Source organism: Suricata suricatta, chromosome 4 (genome assembly GCF_006229205.1).
Source record: "Suricata suricatta isolate VVHF042 chromosome 4, meerkat_22Aug2017_6uvM2_HiC, whole genome shotgun sequence".
Taxonomy (NCBI): domain Eukaryota; kingdom Metazoa; phylum Chordata; class Mammalia; order Carnivora; family Herpestidae; genus Suricata; species Suricata suricatta.
In genome coordinates this window covers 135,236,598-135,248,991 of record NC_043703.1, presented here as the reverse complement: position 1 = coordinate 135,248,991, position 12,394 = coordinate 135,236,598, and the positions used below count along the sequence as shown (strand labels likewise).

Sequence of the window (12,394 nt, the reverse complement as noted above, 5' to 3'; positions counted from 1 at the left end):
CTTATATCTTTGATGCAAGACACAGTGAGCAATTAGATTGAGACCTAGAGTAAGATCTCGCCTGTGTGTTTTTTTTAACAAATGAGTATTTCCGATAAATCAGTTTTCCTGACATCTGACGCTTAAGTTCTTAACTGTTTTATCATTGGCCAACAGCAATTAAATTCATGCTATGGTTCCCAAGACGATCAGGAACAAAACCGAAAACACGTGTACAAAATTGATGGCAGTAATTATCAGAAGGTGAGCATCTGAGTAATCCAGAATGTGCTTGCTTAGTCCTCTTTAGATTGTCATCATAACAGAACAAAAACGTAAGCATTTTCTAGAGAATCTGGCAGCAATCTACAGCTCTCCTGTGTGAGAAATTCAGGAATAAGCAGCCAACGTTAGTTAATAAACTAATCATTGGTCTTTCACAAATCTTACCTTAATAATATATGTTCAGGATATCATTCAGCAGGTGTTGTACATTAAACATTTCTACCACACAGATTTATTCCTCATGGGTCTGTGGTGAAGGAGGAAAACTTTAAGTGAAAAGCAAAAATGTGTAGTTCTCAAATGACACCTCAAGAAATCAGCAAAAAGTCAGGAGACCAGAAGGTAAACTAGTGAACTGATTTACAGGACACTTGCATTCCTGGAAAACTCAATGTGCTTTATTACCATGTAAAAAAGTATTTGTAGTTCTATGTACAATGGAGTTCACATCTAGGTTCAAGCCATGGCAAGTGGGTTTTTCACACGGATGTGCCGCGGGACATTAGAAAGCTGTGCAGGGTGTGTAATAGTGTTTGTGATGGGCAGGAAGGTGCTGTGCATGGCAGGGTGACCGGCACCCCTGATCACACCCACTAAAAGCCAGGAGCACTCCCTATCACGATAGAAGTAAAAATTCTGGAAATGGCTCCCCTAGAGGGTAGCGCCCCCACAGAGAACAACTGTCTGAGAGCCAGGCCTTCTTAACTCACTTCCCATGGCGTGTCCCACTGCAGCTGCAGGGCCTCAGCAGTGGACGGGGGCTGTTAGCTGGTACAGGGGATGTGTTTAGACGAACTGCTCAGACCAATCAGCGCTAAGCCTGAGTGTCCCACCTTCGCAGGAAAAGCGTTCTTTGCATCACTGAACTGACAGGGGATAGACACTGCACAGTGGAGCATTCTCGCCTTTGGGTAAGCCCTCTCTGCCCAGAGCCCCACAGCCCTGGCTGGAGGACGCAATGACCAGGTGGATTTTAGCAGCATGGACAGTAAGCATAAGTAACATGGGCCCTAGGCCCCAAAAGCTCTTTTTTTCATCGCCTACAGGAGAGCTGGGTGAGTGATAGGAAATGTAGGGAGTAGTCAGGGCTGGAAAGTGTGAGGTTGACTTCTGATAAGAGTGGAGGGGGCAGAGAGCAGAGAGACAGTGTGGACGTGAGGTGCCAAGTCTAGAAGAGTTAACTCATATCCTTTAGGATGAGGGCATCGGTTGTTTGCTCTGCCCTCCTGTTTTTGGGAAGGTTGCAGGTGGCTTACATACAGGGAATCTTTATAGACAGGAAGTCAAAGAAAAGCAGAAAAATCTTGCAATGCAAGGTACCCACAAAGAATTCACTCTCCAGTTAACTGTAACTCTAACAATAGCTTTATTTAACGAAAACAAGGTCCTGTCAAAGATGCAAATGTCTTCTAAACTAATCATTTGTGTCTGCATGGCCTCAGGAAGAAGGGGACACAGGCCTGGAATCCCAAATAGAGGAATCGTTGCAAGGTGCCTCTGTCTTCCATGTTTTGCTCCGTAGCCACATTCTTCCTTCAACTGCTGCTCGTGGCGTTCATTCTGCTCTGCTTGGGCCAGCGCCAGCGGTCAGAGTTGCTCTCCTGCCTCCGTGCTGAAGTCACTCAATCCCCCTGTCCCTGGGGATCAGATGAGGCATTATGCATGGCTCAGGTGGCAGCAACCACCTCAGCTAGGGCATGAAATAGAGCCCCCCAAAAGAAACTCAACAGGCTTTAAAAACAACAAAACAAAAACCCTGAGTAGTCAGTGACTTGTCAAAAGGAATATAAAGCCTTTAGATTGTTCAGTTTCCAAAATTCATTGCATCATCTGTAACCTTCCAAAATACTTTACACTGTAATTTTTAAGGCAATTCATTTTTGAGATAGAACTATAATAGTATGGAAAGATCTCTAGGACATATTAAGTGAAAAAACAGACTGCAGAACACTATTTTTAGTATGATCTCATTTTGCATATCATTTATATCAACCTTACTAATTAGGTCTTTTAGATCTTCCATATCCTTATTTATTATTGTCTACCTGATCTATTGTTTTTAATGTTTACTTATTTTTGAGAGAGAGACAGAGTGCCAGTGGCAGAGGAGTAGAGAGAGAAAGACACAAAATCCAAAGCAGGCTCCAGGCTCTGAGCTGTCAGCACAGAGCCCCAACATGGGGCTTGAACTCACAAACTGTGAGATCATGACCTGAGCCAAAGTCAGACGCTTAACTGACTGAACCACCAAGGCACCCCTACCTGATCTATTTATTAAGATCTATTGGCTGGGGCACCTGGGTGGCTCAGTTGGTTTAAGTGTCCAACTTTGGCTTAGATCATGATCTCACAGTTTGTGGATTTGAGCCTTGCATCAGGCTCTGTGCTGACAGCTCAAGCCTGGAGCCTGCTTCAGATTCTGTGTCCTCCTCTCTCTCCGCCCCTCCTCTGCTTGTGCTTTGTCTCTCTCTCAAAAGTAAACAAACATTAAAAAATTAAAATGAAAAAGATCCATTGGTCAATTTATAGAAAGAATAAACCCATTTTACAGAAAGTAAAAGGGAAGGAGTCTATTCTGGGTTATGCAGACTGATAGTGCCTCTTAATCATTAAAGCTCTTTGTTTTCTTATCATTTTGCTCAGATCTTTCATTTATATCCACTATGCTACATTCAGCAGTGTCTGCTTTCCTTCACGTTCTTTCCAAGATAGCCTTAATTTCCATCATAGGGGCTTTTCTGCTTTTAAAAAAATTTCTGGGTTCTGTGCTTCTTGGAGATGAGAGATGTTCGGCAGCGTTCTCTATTTCTTTTAATAGAATTGGTCTATATAGATATTCTATCTTCTCTTGAACCTTACTTAGTAATTTATATTATACCTGTTTACATTTCAGCAACTTTTGTTATCACAATACTTCTCCCTGATCTTTTGTATCTCTGCTTTGGACTCTTGATTTGATTATGTTTGAAATTAATTCCAAAAGGTTTTATCATACGTTTTTTTAAACAAACTTTATTTTTTAGAGAAGTTTTAGGACCGTAGCAAAACCAAGCGGAGAACACAGAGAGTTCCCACATGTCCCCTACCCCCAACATGCACAGCCTCCCTATCAACATCCCACACTAGAAGTGATATATTTGTTACAACTGATGAAGGAACACGGACACATCGTTACCACCCAAAGTCCATAGTTTACATTAGACTTTACTTGTGGCCTTGTACATTCTATGGGTTTTGACAAAGGAATGGTGACTTGTCCAGCATTATAGTATATAGAATACTTTCATTTCCCTAAAAATCCCGTGCCCACCTATTCATCTCTTCCACCCCACAGCCCCTCTAAACAACTGATCTTTTATCATCTCCATTGTTTTTCCTTTTCCAGAATGTCATATAGTTGGAATCATGTCTCAAATTGGTTTCTTTTACCTAGTAATCATGTGCATTTAAGGTCCTCCAAGCGTTTTCATGGCTTCTAGTCCATTTCTTTTTAGCACTGAGAAATGTTCCAATGTCAGGATGTACCACAGTTTATTTACCCATCCACCTCCTGATGGCCATCTCAGTTGCTTCCAAGTTTGGGTAATTATGGATAAAGCAGCTGTAAACTTCTACGTCCAGGTTTTTGTGTGGACATAATTTTTCAACTCTTTTGGGTAAAAACCAAAGAGTAGGATTGCTGGATTGTATGGTAAGAGTATGTTTTGCGTTCTAAGAAACCAGCACACTGTCTTCTAAAGTGGCTGCACCATTTTGCATTCCCACCTGCAATGAATGAGAGTTCCTGTTGCTCCACATCCTCTCCAACATTTGGTGATGTCAGTGCTTTAGATTTTGGCCATTCTAAAGATGGTGCCATTTTATTGTCATTATTTTTTTCAGCAAGACTGCAATACTTTTTCTGGAGTGTGTACTTTGGTGTTTGTTTTTACTCTTCCTTTCCCTTTTTTTCCCTTGTAACATCTTTGCATATTACAAGATTCTGTGATGATTCCTTTTTTATTATTTTTTATAGAAACAGGTGATATTTTCTGAATCAGACTTTTGCTCTCTTACTCATGTTACTTCCCTGCCCTTTGTCAACCACATAGGCTGAAAATGGCCACATGAAAGGAAAGGGAAAAAATGAGTCCTTTCGGTGTTCCTCTTCCTCTCCTGCCCTCCTTACTCATCAGGAAGCCAAAGGTAGAGAGTGTAGAGACAATATGCATGTATAAAGAGGTAAAGTAAATGGGTACCTGGGTATTTCAGTCAGTTAAGCGTCAGACTTCAGCTCATGTCATGATCTCAAGGTTTGTGAGTTCGAGCCCCGCATTGGGCTCTGTGCTCACAGCATGGAGTCTGGTGTCTCCCTCTCTCTAGCCCTCCCCTGGCTCATGATCTCTCTCTCCAAACATTTGTGCAGTGTTTTGCTGTTCTGCTTAAAGCAAAATAATATATATGCATGCACAAGCTACAAACTGTGAATTGCGTGATGTCAGTGATTGTGCCTATAATTTCTATGCTTTTATAGTTAATAACTTATAATCATCATTACACAATATAAAGATGAATGGTAAAATTCACGCTAATAATATTAAGTTTTAATTTGTCTTTACCTACAGATACCATACGTTTTCACTCGTATGTGGAACAGGAGAAACTTAACAGAGGACCATAGGGGAGGGGAAGGGGAGAAAAATAGTTGAGAGGGAGGGAGACAAACCATAAGAGACTCTTAAATACTGAGAACTGAGAGTTGATGGGGTGGGAGACAGGGGAAAATGGGTGATGGGCATGGAGGAGGGCACTTGTTGGGACGAGCACTGGGTGTTGTATGGAAACCAATTTGCCAATAAACTATAATTAAAAATGATAAATTCTTAAAAAATTTTTAAAAATAAAAATTCAAAAAAAATAATTTGTCTTTACTTAAAATAACACTAAATAGTAAATGAAAATATCATGACTATTCAAGAGAACACAGGAGAAAGGAAATGCTTTATATTTTTGGGGCTTGAAGAGTACATTTCACCCTGATTTTTGAACAAGGGCCTTGCATTTTCATTTTGCCCTGGGCCCAAGAAATTGTGTAGCCAGCCCTATCTAGGAGGTTCGTGCTGAAAAGACTGTAGATATTACCAGCTCAACCTCTTCATCAGACAAGGAAGATGAGACCCAGAGAGGTGAAGTGACGTCTTGCTTAGGAAAGTAAAAGGGAAAGGTGGGATGGAAGAAGTTTTCTCCATCCTCAGACTCTGAGGAGTGAACTGAGGCTTCACTGATACATGGTAAATTCCCAGGGACCTACGCCCTCTGGTCTGTCCCTGTGTAGGTTCTCTGGCACCCAACCCCTCCCACCATGATCGCGGCATTCCCAGAGCCAGACTTGTCTCCAGACCTGGAAGACAGTAGAGCCAAACTCCCGCATTCTGTGCGCCTGCTGCATATTCTGGCCACATTCCCAACGTCCTGGATTCCCGCCTAGGCATCACTAGTATACACTCAACAGCCAGACAAGACCCTATACTACCATGTCCTACCAGCTCTGGACACTTGGGGACTTTCAAAGGACATGTTTTCTATTATTGGGAACACTTGGCTTCTAGTAAGTCCACAACACCTTTCAAGGTTGGAAAATAAACTGTCAGAGGAGGAGTCCTGATGCAGTGTCCTGAACCTTCCAGTCTTTGACCAATTTCTTCCCTCCTAAGAAGACATCATGGAAGGGGGAAAAGAGAGCTCCAGGAGAACCGAACTGGGAAAGACGGGATATCTTTTCCTACAGTCCTGGTGGCATCCTTGCTGCAAGGCTTGGAAATGACTTTGAGAGACTTAATTTCTTCCCAAGGCAACTGACTAACTCCTAGAACAAGAGCCTTTTATCAGATGTCCTGTCCTCGGGAGGTCCAGGCAGCACCCCCACCGTGCACACAAACACACCTTATTTTTATTCTTCAAGGAATACGAAAATAGACATTTTTTTCTCCAATTACACTGAGAAAATTTTACCCTCCTCTATGCCCTAGAGCCCAAGGCATTCCCAAACACTGTCCACCATGTCTGAAAGGACACCATGAACCACTTCATTCCTTTGGGTGTAAACATGAGTTTGCACTCCACCCTGTCCTCCCTCCACTTACATCAAAACCCTAGAAGGATATTTTCTCCGAATGATAGATTTCCTGGGACGTCTTTGGGTTGCCTGAAAAGTGTTTCTTTCTAATCAAAACATCTGGGAACTGGCTGTGGCCAGCTGTGGGGCACTGGAGGGCATCGGGACCCTGGCTGCTGGGGGAGGGGAGGAGAAGGGCCTTGCACCCGCAGCCGGACCAGCACTCCCCCTCCCAGCACTCAAGTCCTCTGGTGCCTTCTCTGGGCATGTTCACTGCCTCCCCGCCGCCCCCCACCACCAGCCACAGGTTTTACAAAGAAAGACCCTGGCCTCTGCCTCAATGCTGTGGGGCAGCTTCAGGGCCTACCTCCTGACCACCCCCCTTGGCAGATCCCACCCCTTCATGCCCCGCCCTCCCAAGAGGCCCTTTGTTTTTGTTGTTTTGTTTTTAATGTTTCATTTATTGGCTCAAACTCACAATCCCTGAGATCATGACCTGAGACGCTCAACCAACGGAGCCACCCAGGCACCCCTCAACAGACCCTTTGTTTGGATCAGATTCCACCTTTCCATTGACTCCTGGGTGCTGACCTTCAGATGCCCATGGCTTCCTGAGCCTTCTCACCAGGACTCGGAGGTCAGTCCTGCCTGGTTCTCCACGGCCCTGCAGGAACCAGTTCCACGCAGCGAGGCCACCACACCTTCCTCTTTGCTCTGAGGAATGCTCTAGAGGATCTGAGCAAGGCCTGTATTCTAGCACATTATCTTCCCCTCATGTTTGCTTCGCCCACTGACTAGAATGTGGGAATAATGACTTATTTTTCTATGCCTCCACCAATGGCCAAACGACAGGTGTGGGACTGGCAGGAAGGCCCATTAGGGGACCACAGGGCCTGGGGTCAGGGAGCCCTCCCCACCGCCAACTCAGCACTCTCCGTCAACATACCTGCACAAAGGCCCAATAAACACGTGTGCTCGTAAATTTGATTTCAGTTCAATACCTGTCTTCTAACGTGTTCCCAGTGTCCCTCCTCCATCACTGCCAAGGCCACAGCAAAGTTGTAACACCCTAGAGATCTAAAAAGCCTCCTGGGCCACTCTGCCCAGTGGCAGGGCCCCAGGGGCCATGGGAGAGCTTTGAACAAATCCTGGGATGATCTGTAATTTAAAAAAAAAAAATTTTTTAATGTTTACTCATTTCTGAGAGAGAGAAAGCACAAGCGGGGGAGGAACAGAGAGGGAGAGAGAGAGAGAGGGAGACACAGAATCCAATGCAGACTCCAGGCTCTGAGCTGTCAGCACAGAGCCCACACTATGGGCTCACCAAATGTGAGATCATGACCTGAGCCAAAGTCAGAAGTTTTAGGGACTGAGCCACCCAGGCACCTGTGGGATGATTTGTAATTCAAAGTCGGCCTACAAGAGCCTGCAGAGCCACCGAGTTCATTCTTCTCTGGCCCTGTGTGCTTCTCTGGGCCCTGGCCCGCAGCCCACCAGCCTCGAAGCACCTGCCGTCAGGACCCCCGGGGCTCAGGGATTCGAGACCACACTGCACCGCCCAACCCTCCTAACCACTGGGGTGGAACACCATAGAGCAGAATCAGCAGCTGAGGCGTAACCAGCCCTGACCTATTCCTCCCTGGCAGAGGGGGTGGGGACCAGTGGGGGGTGGGGGGAGAAGCTGCAGGGCTGCAGGGTCCGGGAAGGGCCCTGGGGGGAAGCCTGGGTTAGGGGTTGGGGGACTGCTTCCCTCCCTCCTTTGCACTTGGCCTGAGCTCCCAGGCCTCAGACGCCACACACAGCTAGCTACCTTGGCTACAAAGCCCTTTTTTCAAAAGACGCTTCCCAAAAATCCAGAAAGACGAGCCCATGCATCTGGCCTCCTCTTTCACTTCCACCAGGACAACGTGATAGCATTTTACTCTCTTCCTCGGCTCCCTCCCACTCCTGACCAGCAGAGGCACCTGACACCTGGGGGCCCAGCATCAGACAGCAGGCCACCGGCCACCTGCACTTGCCCAGCAGGAATGTTTATAGAAAGCAGTAGAAAATGGGCACATGGGTGGCTGCGTTGGTCAGAGTATTCCTTCCCTCCAGCGAGTGGTAGGAGCCCAGTACAAACAAGCGTAATTAAAAAAGGGACTTTATTGGAAGGATATTGGAACTTCCGCACACGTATATGGGTTCTCAGCGCTAGAACTGGGCCTCGATGCCATGAGGACCCTTCCCTCTGCCTCTCCTCTCTCTTTACCTCCACGTGGCTTTTATTCTCTGCCGTGGACACACGATTTTGTCCGTCCACCAAAAATACAGCCTCTGAAACCCTAGCTTCCAACCCCTCCCTCCTACCTCCTGTGTTAAAATGCTGTCAGCCTGAGCTCTTCTCAGAACACTCCGAGGAAAGGCCTCTGATTGGCCAAGTTCTGTCATGTGCCCATCCCTCAACCAATCACTGTAGCCCAAGGGATGGACCCGTGCCTACTCCGTGGGCGGGGGAGAGCAGGGAATGCTGGGATTGACAGCCCCTCAGAACCATGGGAACGGGGCGCTGTAGGACATTTCACCTCCAAGAAAGAGGAGCTCTTCTTTGGTTGAGGATGGTGAACGGGACAGCTTCTTAACATTTTGACAAAGACTTTCTTGGAAACAGTGCCTTAAACAAAAGAAATGATCCGAGCGAGTTCATCCGCAAGCATGAGAGACTGGGGCAAGGAGAGCCTTGCAGAACCCCTCCGACCACCCACAGAGGGAGCCATCTACACTGCCTGCCTACACAACCAGAGCTAAACGCTACCATTAGCTGAGAGCATGTGTGTTGCTTTTCCTTTTAAACTTAATTCGACTTGAAAGGGCTCTTCATCTTATCTTGTGCAAGCGAGCAAGGGAGAGTGTGTTGGTTCCGTGGTGCAATAAATAACCTCTCATTATGAGAAATGTGATGCCTCAGTCCACCAAGCCATTTGGTAACCATAATCTGACATTACAGAAGCTGTTCTGGTGAGACCAGAGATATCTGAGCCACACTTCCCTTTTCAAACAACTTCAGCTAATGGCTTTCCGTGCTATTAGTGGAATGAGTCCAAGCTATCTTTGATTTGCGGCCACTTGATTGGGTCCTGAAAGCGGAGGCTCAGCTTTGTGAGGAGGCATAATTGCCTGGGAACACTGCAGAAAGATACAATTCCTGCAGAGTCGCAGGGACCACAAATTTAGAGAAACTTAACTCCTCCGGAAAGATGAAAACATTTGTAAAGGTTTCTTACTCCCATGGCGGCCCCTTCCTCACCCTGACAGCTCATGTCAGCCCTGTCTGCCTCGCCAATTTTCCTGACTCTGGAAAGGTTTTCTTAGAAAGGAGTGGGTCTTCTTGGAGCCTACTACAGCAGGCCAGGAGCCATATAGAAAATGATCCAGCTGCACAGCCTGACTAAACAGGTCAAACCTCCATATCCTTAGGCAAAATGTCAGTGCTTGGAGTGCACCGAAATCTCTGCCTGTGAATTTCAAACTAACCCCAGCCGCTGCAGGGCAGTTACAGTGGAAGGGCGGCACTGTGCCTGGCCACAAAGTAGCCCTTTTTTACTAACAGGAAGAGAGACGCCATCTTGTAGAGCAAAGTTGGACGACCAGCTGTATACTTCTGGGCTAACCTGCAGGCCCGTTTCAGGAGTCTTGGTACTGTGTGATCTAAAAGAGAAGGACCGTAAAGCTCAACACTATGCTAAGCATGCCTTGTAGGTTGAAAGAAGGAACATCAATGGACCAGCATGTGTTTTGACATTGGAAATCCGGCTTCGTTTGCAGAACCGTTCAACCAAAGGTTATCTCAAGCTTGGAAGGGACTTTTTCTTTTGAATAAACTTTTGATTTTGGAGAAATTTCAGATTTACAGAAAAATTACAAATCTAGTAGAGAGAGTTGCCATATACCTTTCACCCACTTTCCAAAAATGTTACCATTTTTTGTTAGGCTCTGCTGCATTTGTCAAAATTAAGAAGTTAATGTACCATTAACTAAACTCCAGACATTATTCAGATTTTCACCAGTTTTTCCACTAACATTCCAGGATCTCACACGCCATCTGGTCATCATGTGTCCCTACTCTGCCCTGATCTGTGACAGTTGTTCAGTGTTCTTTTCCTTGTTTATCATGACCGTGACAATTTTGAAGAGTACTGGCCAGGTATTTCCTAGAATTCCCTTCATTGGGGTCCGTCTGATACTGTCTCATGAATAGACTACGGTTAGGGTTTTTGAGGAAGAATACCTGAATGTGAAGTGCCTGGGAGGGATTTTTTAAAGAACAAGTAACTCAGAAGTTACAACCCACCTTCTGTTAAACCCAATCATATTTTGTCTGTTCTGTCTGTATTTTTAAGAGATTGTGTGCCAGCTTTGTGCTGGATTTTTTCAATTCAGATTCCTAGCTTCTCTTTAAAAAATAGGAAGAGCTGATGATGCTTCCGCAGCAGTCAGAGGTGGTGCTGAGAAGCAGGACTCCCGCACCTCGGGCACATGTTGAACCCCACCAGTCCCATGGCTCTAAGGCCCTCCCCAGCTCTAAGGCCCACTATCAGCTGCCATTGATTATCATATCCACGGTGTTGATCTTTCTATGCTTTCTATATCTTTGCCACAACAGAAGTAGACCCATATGGCTCCACACTTCAAGAGAAAGAAAGCAAGAGCCAAGAAATGTGGTAAGTGAATCTCAAGGAAACTGCATTTTTCCTAATAATAGAAAAGGGCGTCAATGTGCACTCTGAAAACTGCATGTGAATTTTTGTGACTCTTGTTCACACAACATACACCTCACCACTTATATGGCAGCAGAAAGGAGGCATGTGGGTCAAGAAGGAAGCCAATTATAAGAAAAGTGGATGGGTCAAAGGAAGGGATGTTGAAACCTCCACCTGCCCCAACTTCCTCCCAAGATCCTCCCAGACAAAATTCATGTCACCACCCAGAGATGGGCTTGTCATCTACCTAGAAACAGCTATCCCATAGGGTCTGCACATCCAGGCCTAGCCTGGGCAGAGATTTTCAAGATGGCCAATCCCACCCCAGAAGAAGACCTGTGAGCAAAGAGAGTGTCTTCCATGTCTTTTGTCTCCCTCCTAACATATGACTTGTTAGAGGCACGGTGAAGGTGTACCTGATTTCTTCACTGCCCACCCCTGCTGTCTGTGGGGCAGACAGCCCTTGTCACAAGAGCTAGAATTCTGAGCCCCAACCTCTCCAACCCAGGCAAAGTGACAACAGGTTCCTCAGTCCTTCCTCCTGATCCTCTTCCTCTTTCCCATCCCCTCGTCCTATTCCCCCAGCCTTGAAGACTATAAGATCTCTAGAATGTGACCACACCAGGCTTTGAGGTAGTGACCAAGCCAATCTCCAAGTCTCAAGCACATCACTAACGTGATGAGTTCTACCCAGAGCATTGCCAGAGCCAACCTGGGGAGGGGTGGGGCACAGAACATGGGCAAAAAGAGTGAGCACTAGACCGGGAGTCAGAAGATCTGGGTCTAATCTGGATTGCAGTGCTCTGCGGTGTCAGGCAAATCACTCAACCCCCCTGAATCCTAGTTATCTCAGCCATCAAATCAGGTGACATTTTTACCTGCCTTGCCAACCTCTGGATTTCTGTGATGTGTAAAGATGATCAAGCCACAGAATAATCTTCCCAACTTGCCACCTTCACTCCTAAACCCAAGTTATATACTTCTCTACTGTCCATAGCAGCCCAACCTTCTCCATCAGTGCCCTTCTGTCACATTCCCTGCTTTTTTGTTTGTCCTGCACCCCCACTCCTAATACAGCTGCCCTTAGGACAACATACTCATATTGGAACATGGAACCTAATACTGTGGTACCTACTCCTGTTCTTGGTACATCAAACGTTGAGTGAATAAGTTAAGCAAACAAACAAGAGAATTAATACAGTGCCTGTAGAAGCACTTTGTAAACTATTGGGCCTTATCTCAAGGTGAAGGGCTAGGGATGCTAGCAGGCTAGTTCCTGGATAGCTGACCTGGGTAG

General features: G+C 45.9%; 1 long non-coding RNA gene across 2 annotated transcripts; it reads right to left on the bottom strand.

Annotated features, from left to right (window-relative positions):
• Positions 1 to 1,611: 1,611 nt before the first annotated feature.
• Positions 1,612 to 8,736, bottom strand: LOC115290144. 2 transcript variants are annotated; one of them, XR_003907985.1, is made up of 3 exons: positions 8,708 to 8,736; positions 7,305 to 7,516; positions 1,612 to 1,901 (listed from the first exon to the last, which is right to left on the bottom strand). It is a non-coding gene; the product is annotated as an uncharacterized LOC115290144 (long non-coding RNA). The 2 variants fall into 2 exon arrangements; XR_003907986.1 differs by lacking the exon at positions 8,708 to 8,736 and adding an exon at positions 8,610 to 8,698.
• Between the last annotated feature and the right edge of the window lie 3,658 nt (positions 8,737 to 12,394).